The sequence below is a fragment of the Mus caroli genome, chromosome 14 (assembly GCF_900094665.2).
Source record: "Mus caroli chromosome 14, CAROLI_EIJ_v1.1, whole genome shotgun sequence".
NCBI lineage: Eukaryota > Metazoa > Chordata > Mammalia > Rodentia > Muridae > Mus > Mus caroli.
Genome location: NC_034583.1, coordinates 21,028,472 through 21,040,865, shown reverse-complemented (window position 1 = coordinate 21,040,865; position 12,394 = coordinate 21,028,472). Strand labels below are relative to the sequence as shown.

Sequence of the window (12,394 nt, the reverse complement as noted above, 5' to 3'; positions counted from 1 at the left end):
AACTAGTTCTAAAGAGCTTTGGGTAGCCATGCTGTCCAAAGAGTCAGCCACAAACAGATTCTAAGGGAAGTGAAGAAGTAGTGGGAGAAGAAATGAGGGAAGAGAAGGGTAGAAATTAAGGCAGGGAGGGATAGCCCTAAGAGGGACAAACATAAGGCATTTAATCTGGTCACAGATAAAGAAAGTAGGACCTCCCGAGCTTTCCTTGTGTGATTCCACATGTTTTTTTCCTGCTTGGTCATTATATTTATTCATTTATTGTCTTTATTTTAAAAATATCTTCAAAGAAAATTGCTTTAGCTTTCAGCAGCCCATTCCTGTGCTCTGAGGAAGCTTGCCATCTTTGAGCAACTTGATCTTTCCTCTGGGCAAGACACATATTGGGACAGTCCTTCCTCTTTTACTCTTGTGCGCGCCCGACTGGCCAGGAAGAACGACGCTGCAACAGGATCCTTCCGCACACGTTTATTGGGAGAGCTTGATTGCAGAGGCAAAGTGACCCCAAGCCTAGAACTGGTGCTGCTTATATAGGCCTAGGAGAGGCGTTCTCTCTCATCTGATTGGTTAACTTGTCTCTCATCTGATTGGTTAACTTGTCTCTCATCTGATTGGTTAACTTTGGTTAATTCTCAAAACCTCATCTTGGCAAAAGAACCTTTACTGCCTATGTATGTGTGGTGGCCAGCTGTAGCCAACTGCCACTCTGCAACTGCCACTCTGCAAGGGCTTCTCACATTTTACTTCACTTCTCTCTTGGGCTTATTCTCATAGACTGGATTCTATCGGATAGCAGCATGAGCTTTCTTATACATCTCCTCCATCGTGTCTGGAGTTACATTGCTCTTGAGTACTAAGAGAACTGTATCTTATATGCATCTTCATCTTCCTCCATTAGGTAGCACATGTAGCCTCGCTTCCGATGTACCTCTGCATTGAACTCCTTGCTTTCAGAGTCATAACCAGGCAATCATTTGGTATTATAAGGACAAGCCTCTATCCACATCCCCCTTCAGGGCCCCAAAAACTTTATTGCCAGTTGTAAATTGAACAAGACCTGCATCCAAATAGCAGGTAAAGGCACCAGGCTGACTGTCAATGCTTTCTACATTCTATTCCTCTCCAGTCACTTCTACCTGGCCTTCATAGATCTTGTCCATACCAAACCTATTCAGAAGCCTGTGGGCCAGCCACAGGCTAGTGCAATAGACTGCAGCATAACTTGTCAAGCCAACTTTCACACCACAGTTTGAAAGTTCATGTGCATATACTGTGCAGACTATCATATTCCCTTCTATACAGGCATATGCAATATGCATATGCATTGGTAGATAACTTCTTTGTTAATTACATGAACTATCATCTTATATTTGGGTGTGTTGTACTTCCTTTTATTCTGGATCACCAATCATTTCCATGCATAGTGGCCAGTTTTACCCTATTGCCACCTTCAAAATCTCACTTGGTGTCTTTAAAGGTAGGCCTTGTTCTTGACAACTTTCAAGAACCCTATCCTGTGGAAGAGGAACCCATAACCACCACTTCAAGCTGTACTGTGCAGGCTCCTTACATCCAGCTATGACCATATAACTACTTTATCCCTCCAGCATGTGGGCAGAAGTGCTCTAGGAACTGTCCCTAACACATACTGTTTTGCATTCTTGCTTATTCTCCCTTCACCAGTTGGCTAGCTGGAAAGGATCCACAGGCAATCCCTACGACTGTTGGAAGACCATGACATGTGGGGCAAGAGGAGCGGGGTCACCAGACAAAAACCTGGAGAAGTTAAGTGGATTCAGAAACCCTGGAAATTCTCATATCTGAGAACTGTAGATGGTTCATCTACATCTAACCTGGTTCTTGTCTTGGAGCACATGACCATGACACCTCACATGAGGATTGGGGCAGCTAGTCATGTAATACAGAGCACAGAGTTCTTCATGCGAATGAGGTATCTAGATGAGCTGGTCCTGAGGGCTTAGCCAATAAGCTTCCCTTCCCAGACATTCCTTCCTGCAAAAGGTATTTAATCTCTGGTCCACCCTGAGTAAGTTGTATGCACCATTTTTCCATGATGAATAAACAGTTTAGACAACTAAGGACTCTCTCTCTCATCAAGAACCTCCATGTGGGGAAGCCTTTGTCATACAGAAGTCTGCCTAAGTCTCCTGAAAAAGGTCCTCTACACTCAGGACACTCACCCCTGAGCTAAGCCAGATTTTCCCCTCTCCCAGGCCCCGGGTTCATCACTGGCCCATGGCCCCCATTCCCGACACCTCGAGTTCCGAGTGGTATCTGGGTTCCTTTCTTTACAAACTTTTGTAACAATCCTGTTCTATTGAAAATCCCAATCTCCAAAGTGAGCTTGGGCCTGCTCCTCTGGACAGCCATACTAACATCTACATTTATTCATTTACTTATATCAAAAGATAGAAAATGCTTTGGGCTTCATTGATGACATATTACAAGGACAATGTTATCTTTTTATTTTGTTTTATTTTTTATTAGATATTTTCTTAATTTACATTTCAAATGCTATCCTGAAAGTACCCTATACCCTCCCCCCTACCCCACCCCCGCCTTGCTCCCCTACCCACCCACTCCCACTTCTTGGCCCTGGCGTTCCCCTGTACTGAGGCATATAAAGTTTGCAAGACCAAGAGGCCTCCTTCCCAATGATGGCCAACTAGGCCATCTTTTGTTCCATATGAAGCTAGAGACACGAGCTCTGAGGGTACTGGTTAGTTCATATTGTTGTTCCACCTATAGGGTTGCAGACCCCATTCAAGGACAATGTTATCTTTCTCCTTATCTTTGGGGGGGGGACTGGAAGAAGCAATGCCTTTCCTAGGACACATAGGCCTCTTCTAGTCTCCCAGCATACAAGCCTTACAATCTAATCTGGAGGCTAGGCTTGCATTTTCAATGGAAAAGAAGTACAAGCTAGAAGGGAAGTACAGACACCAGCCAGGGTTGTGAGGCCAGAAGGCTCAGTTCATGTTTGATGGCTTGACACTCCCATGCTATGGGGTGAGGAAGGGCTCTAAGATGTCCATGAGAGAAGCCAAAGATGTGAACAGAAAGACTAAGCTTTGGGACATAAATGCCTATATATCCTGCTTCCTGTGTGGCAGCTACCTTATCAACCTGGTGACCAAGTGCTTTCCCATGTCCTGAAGGAGCTGCTGCAGAATACACGCAGGATCATGAGCCAACAGAACTACCTACTCTAGTACATCCATCAGGTCAGGACCATGCAGGGAACTGTGTGTAAGCAGTGCTGGGCCTCCAGGAAGTGGAAATGAGGATGCAGAAAGATGTCTACTGTGTGGGCATCTGGATAGGATGTAGTATGGTTTCAAACCGGGGACGGTGTACAGAAAACTGCCTCTAAGTTCCCCAGAATGGTGAAATTAAAAAAAAAAAAGACAAATTACAGAGATGATAAAAACAAGAGGGAAAAGGAGGACAATTATCCCAGAAGCAGTAAGCAGGTGAACACCTGACCAGAATGCAACAGTGGTGAACTATAGGGCCTGCTGCAAAAGTGGAACAGCTGCTTGCCCAGGCTGTGGTGGCATTTGAAGAAGTGTGGCACCAAGAAGCTCTGTGCCCTCTCCTCCAGGAAGGTAGCCTACAGACACCTCTCTAGGCTTTCTCTTTGATAAAGAGATGTTAAACAATGAATTTATGAAATTCCTAGGCAAATGGCTAGATTTGGAGGGCATCCTCCTGAGTGAGGTAACCCAATCACAAAAGAACTCACATGATATGTACTCACTGATAAGTGGATATTAGCCCAGAAACTTAGAATACCCAAGATACAATTTGCAAAACACATGAAACTCAAGAAGAATAAAGACCAAAGTGTGGACACTTCGCCTCTTCTTAGAATTGGGAACAAAACACCCATGGAAGGAGTTACAGAGACAAAGTTTGGAGCTGAGACAAAAGGATGGACCATCCAGAGACTGCTGCACCTGGGGATCCATCCCATAATCAGCCATCAAACACAGACACTATTGCATATGCCAGCAAGATTTTGCTCAAAGGACCCTGATAACTGTCCCGTATGAGGCTATGCCAGTGCCTGGCAAACACAGAAGTGGATGCTCACAGTCAGCTATTAGATGGAATACAGGGCCCCCAATGGAGGAGCTAGAGAAAGTACCCAAGGAGCTGAAGAGGTCTGCAACCCTATAGGTGGAGCAACAATATGGACTAACCAGTACCCCAGAGCTCGTGTCTCTAGCTGCACATGTAGCAGAAGATGGCCTAGTCATTCATCATTGGGAAGAGCAATGGTCTTGCAAACTTTATATGCCTCAGTACAGGGAAACACTAGGGCCAAGAAGCGGGAGTGGGTGGGTAGAAGAGCAAAGCAGGGGGAAGGGTATAGGGTACTTTCAGGATAGCATTTGAAATGGAAATGAAGAAAATACCTAATAAAAAATTGGAAAAAAAAAGACAGATGGTTCAAACCAACCTTATCTTGCCTACTCTTCCAGGAATATGCCAAGAAATGGCAGTGAGAGTTTTGAAATGCCCATCAGACAGCAAATCATAGCAGACTTAGTTACAGATCTGCATAAGGAACAACTCTATTCTTTAACTTTAAATTTTAGGAATGGGGGCTGGGTTGAATGAATGGTGCATTAATATGGTGCATAAGCCACCAACCAGAGTACACATGGAGGGACCCATGGCTCCAGCTGCATATATAGCAGAGGATGGCCTTGTCCAGCATCAAAGAGAGGGGAGGTCTTTGGTCCTCTGGAGGCTCAATGCCCCATTGTATGGGAACATTAGGGCAGTGAGGTGGGAGTGGGTTGGTGGGAGGGGATGAGATAGGGGTTTTCGGAGGGGAAACTAGGAAGGGAGATAACATTTGAAATGTAAAAAAAAAAAAAAGTGATGGATAACTGGTAGTAAGGCAAACCGGAAGACCCAGGGCTTATGGGTAGCTTGTGTGCAGATCTGGTGACAAAGCTGTGAACTACCAGCTCAGATACTTTAGGTTGTGGCTCTTGTGTGAAGGTTCAAATGACTAGCCAGAGTCAGCCTCGCCCCATCTGTGGTTCAATGCATTGCTTCAAAAGACTCTACAAGGTGTATGAAAAATTATTTGTGAGGTGGACTCATAGACACACACAGACATACATGTGACACACATAACACATACTTGTTCTCTCTCTCTCTCTCTCTCTCTCTCTCTCTCTCTCTCTCTCTCTCATTCAGGAGAGTCCACCATCAGTCTAGAAAGACCAATGTACTGCAGCAGACACAGGGGAGTGATGACTAAGAAATGTTAGCAAATAGTCTATACACCTGCACCAGCCACCTAGCCCACATTGCAGCTGGCACCTGTTGTGGCCCCACTGGAAGAAAGTCTCTATAGAGATGATCACTTTAAGGGATCTTGAGGGGAAACTCACTAGATAAACCCCTTCGTCTAAATTCAGTGACAAATGTCCTTTGTGAGTGTGACACAGAAGAAGACTTGAGTCACAGAGAAGGCTAAGGACTGACAGGGGAAGAGACTAGAGGGATCCAGCCCATGATTCTTTGGCAATCAAGAGGCAGGAGAGTCCACTTAGAGTCAGTGTCTCTAAAATCCACATGCTAGAAAGGAGCCCAACCACGGTGGCTGGTGCTGGGAGGCAGGGCCTGAGGCGACATGGAGGCCATGGGGACTGAAGCCTGCAAAGACTCTCTTCTGATCCCCAGCATGATGAGGCTTCTGTGCTTGCTTCATCTTCAAACTAGTTTCTGAAGTAATCCACACAGCTCCCCACTGGGTCATTAAACTAAAAATCTAACACCATCCCTGACGAACCCTCCACCCATTCTGTTAACTTTAACACTAGAAATAAAGCTTGAATTGCTTCCTGTAGATCTACCACATGGCCTAGGCATCTTTGCTTCCAGTGATCTCCACAGTTTCCTATGTGCAATTCTGCTTCCAGGTCTAACTTCTAAGCCCTGCTTCTTAGACTGCTGCTGAGGGCTACTACTGAAGTAGATTCTCTTGGCAGATCCATAAACTGCATGGCCTAGTACCATTGATTTCCAAAACCATCACAGCATACTCTACTTTGCAACGCTGTGTCACCAGGCTCTTGCACTGACCTTCTTGCTGCTGGTCTCAAAAGCATGCAACTCCTGGGCCAAATAAGGGTCTTCACTTGTTTTCTTTTAATTAATTTTCTGTATGGTTCTTTCCTATGACCTCCTTGGGTAAATTCAGATCCTTCACCTAACTAAACACCACCTCCTCCAAGGGAGTTCATTGCCCAACTTAGCTAATCATTTCTCTAACATGCATACCCTTTGTCTCTACCTTCCTCCAGAGCCTCAGATTTCATCATGGGTTCCCATCTGTGGGAGCTGCAGCATTCAGAAGAGGAAACAACCACATCTACAAGCATTTTCCACATCAGGATATGCTATATTGATCCTTTTGAGTTTGGGGGTATTGTTGTATATGCCTTTTATAGATAATCTCTAATAAGATCTATTTAACATGGAAATGTTATTTATCTCTTTACTGGGTGGGGATAGATAGATAGATAGATAGATAGATAGATAGATAGATAGATTCTTCATAGTGAAGCATTCTGAACTTCGTTCCTGGGAAGTTCATAAACATTCAGAATGAACATTCATGCACTGGGGTAGAATAGATGTCCGTGTTTGAACCATGGGACACTGTCTGCCCTTATTAAACCTGTTTGCCATCAGTTGTCTTATGTGGCACACCGCAAGGGCAAGAACCCGTAGGGTTTGCCCATTTCTATATCCAGCAGCAAAAGCTGACTGTTATTCCATAAGCACACTTTGGATGTGTGCAAAGACAGAGCCAGGAATCTGTCTTGTTTGTTGGGTGGCCTAGGTTCGTTTAGGGTACAGCCATCTCATGAGAGGACACCCAGAAAGATGAAACCATATCCCTAAATTCATATTCATTCCATGATCCCATAATTTCTAACAGAATGAGAAACAAAGGGCAATTGTGAAGAGCCTCGGGAGCAGTTCTCATTGCCTAAGATGAGGTTTGGCTGGTGTCAATCCCATTGTTTGTGCTTCCATTGAGGGAGGCCATCTCTTTCCCTGGACCTCGTGCACTCTTTGAAAATAACACTCACTAGGGGATGTTTCTTACGGAATACATTTTCTCTTAGGGAAAGTTCCAGATGACAGATCATAAATTTAGAAGGTCCTGGTCTCAGAAGGTGTTTTGAGGGATTTTGGTAAAATACAGAAGGGAAGTGTGCCTTTAAGACAACTATGGTGGGACAATCAAAGGGAGGAGACTGTGTATGAGAAAGGCTGATTTACTTATTAAAACACCTGTGTTCTCTGAACATCCGAGTCATACACTCTTGCATCAATGAAGAACCTATGACCCACCAGCCTACTTGAGCCATGGGTGGGCTGATTCTGAGGTTCCCTGAGTACAAAGGCAGCCCACCACCTGTAGGCAGGAAGTCCAGTGGATCAGGATGTGATCTGTCCCAATATCTCTTCTTTTACTTTCTCTTTGCACTTACTCTAGAACCTGACATTGCTAATGCCCAGGCTGACCCATGAAACCCTCCTGTCTTGAATAAAGTAAGCCCATTGAAGGCAAGAACAAAGGGCAGTCATATAGTTTGGGTATCGGTGGGAATCTTTCTCCAGATGACTTCTGGTTCAATCAGCTCACTAGTGAAGGCCAAGATCTGATATGGCTTGCTTTGAATGCTAGGGGGTTACATGGGAATGGTTCGATTTATCCTACTTGTTAGCCTTTCTTCCTGCTTGTTATCAGGGGCTCCTCTATCTATTCACATTCTGTGTGAGATGTTCAGGACAGTTCTTAAACTTAAACACTCGAAATATTTGTGAAGGTGTTATCAAGAGGTATGCTCTAGTCACCATTTCACCTGTACCTTAGACTCCATTTCTAGGAATAAAACCACTCATTTTTAAAGGGCTTCATTTTTTCATAGGCAATATGTAGACTGATATATCTCCACCAGATAAATACATTCTGAGCCACCTGTAGCCACGGCCTGAAGGTGTTCCTTGGTCTCTTGGAAGTGTATCCCATCAAGACAGAGTATTATGAGTCTCCCCTAACAAGCTCTAAAAGATGAAGCTACACACAGCTGAGTATACAATCCCTGGACCAGAGCCCAGTGAAGTCACTACCTTGGGGGCCCAGGACTGTCATCACTGTCCTCACAAGTCCATGCTTCTGGACTCTCATAGTAGACTCCACACACCTGCAACATCTGGCTTGTGGCTAAGCACTTTGACTACAACAGACCAGAACCACATTCAGCTTGCCATGGGCAAGTGTACTGAGTCTCTTTGGAGCTCAAGTCTTTTGACTCTGAAATGGGAATGACCACAATTTGATCCCAATGTGTCCAATCATAAACTTGATATGCATACACTCTGCCTGGGATACTCTTAAGATCCAGGTTCAGACACAACAGGTCTCACATGATACAAAGATCACATAGTTCTCGCAAGCATCAGGTGATCTAAAGACCACAGGAGGAGCAGCAAGGTCAAAGGGTCATGGCATAATAAATCAGATGTAGGGAATAAAAATAGATAATTAATAAGCATTGCAAAGCAAAATATTATCAGTAGAGTCACTTTGTTTGAAACTCAGAAAATTATCATGAATGGGGTTTGAATCCAATTGCTTCTAGCCCTGAGTTCCTTTAGGCAAGCTATACCAACCCACCTGAAGCCTCTTTGAACCCTTCCCATGAGCCCGGGTGTAACTACAGAAGTCAAGGGCACAGTGGGGAGATATTTTATTACCCATGTATTTATGTATGGGTTTTGGGGTTTTTAAACTGGCAATTAAAACCTTGTAAATTTGTATTATCAACAAAATAAATGTAGACGGGTTAGTTACTCATTGCTAATAAATTTGATCATTCATTTATAAAACGAATGTTCACCCAAGAATCACAGAGCACTCTATAAATATCGCTTCACTAAGCCGCAAACCACCTTGACAAGGAAGGCATACAGCACCCCTGAGGGGTTAAACAAACCCTCCTGGCTGGGGGGCGGGCGCCTGAATTCCAGCCCCCTGGTCCCCTCCCTAGTCCAGTTCAGCTTCAGCCCCAGGGGCCAAGGCTTGGAAGCATGATATCCGTTTGGAAGCATTTCAAATCAGCCCGCCTGGAGGCCCAGTCCTCACATCGCCCCAGGAACCTGTCTGCAGGAGCTTGGGAAACCATCTTTCTCTGCTTGTGAGGTAGGGGAGTTGCTCCCCTCCCTCTCTTGACCGTGCAGCTCAGCTACTGCTGAGGAACGCACTTCAGAGCTGAGTGTCCAGCTGTGTAACTAAGGCCAGGCAGTGAAGGGAAGGAGACAGACGGAGATACCTCTGCCTTCCCAGACACGGTCAGCTTCAGGCCTTACCCTGCTTCGACTCCTCCTCTCTTCTCTCCTGTAAATGACATTCAGGCAAGCATTTATCTTGAGTTCCTGTGCCTTCACAGAGCAGAGCATTATTGGTGGCTGTGGAGACCACAGGCCTCCTGTTCCCTAGCGGTGAGCTGGCATTACTGCAGGCAAGGGCATCTGGGGCAGTGGGGGATTTGAGAAGGTGGGTGAGAAGGCCCTGTCCTGGGTGGGAGCGAGTCACTCGAGCAGTGATCACTGAGCACATGGTGAGTCCCAGATGGCAGCATCAGGTCAGTGTCAGACTCCATTGTGCACTCTAGTATGCTTAAGCAATGAAAGTAGGAGCTCCTGTGACCCATCATGCTCACACATATGCACACACATATACACATACATACAGGCTCACACACACATACATACACATACATACACACAGGCTCTCACACACACTCATATACACACATGTACACATACATGCATACACACAGGCTCATGTACACATACACACACTCATACACACATGCACACACATATATAGAATATATATATACACACACACATGCATAAACACAGACATATACACCCAGACACACGCATACACATACATGCATACACACACACACAAACATACACACATACACACACATAAAAACATACAGACTCACACACACATACACACAGGCTCACGCACACACGCATATACACACATGCATGTACACATGTATACACACATACATAAAACATACATATACACACACATACACATGCATGCATAAACACAGGCATACACCCCTAGACACACACATACATGCATATACACACACAAACACACATATACACACACTCATACATGTATACAGGCACACATACAAACTCATGCATGAATTTACACACTCATACACACATATACACATACACATGCATATACTCACACAGCCAAACACACATGCATATACGTGCACATCACACAGAGCCACACATACCACAGCACAACATGCACAAACATGCCTACCAGCATCTATACACATGTCAACATGCATGGACTTACATACAACTTTGCACCCATCTCCCCCATCCACACATATACAAAGGTATATATGCTCACACAATCAGATGCATGCCTCATCCACATTTCCTACCACTCATGGTCCCAGATATCACTGAGCACACTTTGTATGTGTGCTTGTACATGCATTGTACAAAAGAAACCCATAGTACTTCAGCTTATATTAAAACTTAAATGCTGATTCTAATGTCACATCTAAATAAGCATTTTAAGGACAAATCATGCAAACTCTATCTCTCAGCATTTTAGAGGAGGGAGATAGAGGGGTAGTCTGCTTTTGAGAGTTAGTTCCCTAAGCAGAAAGGAAGGTCCTTGCAGGTAGGTGACTGGCCATCTAACCCTAATGGTTATTGGGTTGTACTTTTTCCCAAATTCCTTTCCAGACTATCTTCCTGACTGAAACACCTTCCCTTTCTGTCTTAGTTAGAATTACTATTGCTATAATGAAACAGCATTGCCCAAAAGCAACTTGGGGAGAAAAGGGTTTAATTTGCTCACAGTTCCATATAACAGTTTATCACCAAAACAGTGAGGGTAGGAACCTGATGGCAGGAGCTGATGTAGAGGCCATGGAGGGGTGATACTTACTGGCTTTCTCGCCTTGGCTTGCTCAGATTGCTTTCTTATAGAATCTAGGACCACAACCCCTAGGGCCTCCCACATCAATCACTAATTAAGAAAATGCCATACAGACTGGCCTACTACCTGATCTTATGAAGATATGTTCTCAGTTGAGGCTCCCTCCTCTCTGATGACTCCAGCATGTGTCAAGTTGACATAAAACTAGCCAGCACACTTTCCCATCCTCCTAACCAGCAGTTATCAATCCTGCCCTTGCTGGGGAAAGGAACTAAAATCCCCACTTCCATAAGTATTAACAAAAGGGCGACTTGCAGCATCCCCAGCCATGGTCCACTGAGCAACCATACACCAGTGACCGTAGAATTGTCTAAGTGCAAGGAATACCAGTGTGTACTTTTGTTTGCAGGTTAAAAGTTATCATCTTTTGCTATTCTTGGCTACCTACTGACCTCTTTAAAACTGATGGCTGCATTGATGTTATTACTTGTTCAACCTCAGAAAGGGCAGGACTCCTCTTCCCTTATACACTTTATTGCGTTCTGAAAGATGAGCTATAAAGCCACCTTGAGATGAGCTGCTCTGTTCTGTACACTGCCTTGGGATGAGCAACACAGAATCACAGACTTTCTTATAATCAAAAGCACAAAGCATGTGGGATGTTCAGCTTGCTACAATAGATTGTCAAAGATGAGGGGATCTATGAGTTCCTAGTACCTTCAGTTTTTCTGTAGGCTGGAATTGATTCATCTCCACAGAAATCATCCACACAGTCACAACGTTAGCTACCTGCTGCAGGAGGGTTCTTTCCTAAGGGGACCAATGTCTACTGTCAGAAATGCCACAGCCTGCTTTATGGATCTGAATTTAGCCATACTCCCCTACCTCCATCTCTTCTTCGTCATGCTGTGGATTGAATGTAGGGTGTCTTAGTCAGGGTTTATATTCCTGCACAAACATCATTACCAAGAAGCATGTTGGGGAGGAAAGGGTTTATTTAGTTTACAATTCCATACTGATGTTCATCACCAAGGAAGTCAGAACTGGAACTCAAACAGATCAGGAAGCAGGAGCTGATGCAGAGGCCATGGAGGGATGTTCTTTACTGGCTTGCTTCCCCTGGCTTGCTCAGCCTGCTCTCTTATCGAACCCAAGAACTACCAGCCCAGGGATGATATGACCCACAAGGGGCCCTCCCCCCTTGATCACTCATTGTGAAAATGCCCCACAGCTGGATCTCGTGGAGGCATCTCCTCAACTGAAGCTCCTTTCTCTGTGATAACTCCAGCCTGTGTCAAGTTGACATCCAAAACCAGCCAGTACAATTGACCCCTT

General features: G+C 44.7%; 1 pseudogene; it reads right to left on the bottom strand.

Annotated features, from left to right (window-relative positions):
• Nucleotides 1-296: 296 nt before the first annotated feature.
• LOC110309673 lies at nt 297-8,273 on the bottom strand (annotated as a pseudogene).
• Between the last annotated feature and the right edge of the window lie 4,121 nt (nt 8,274-12,394).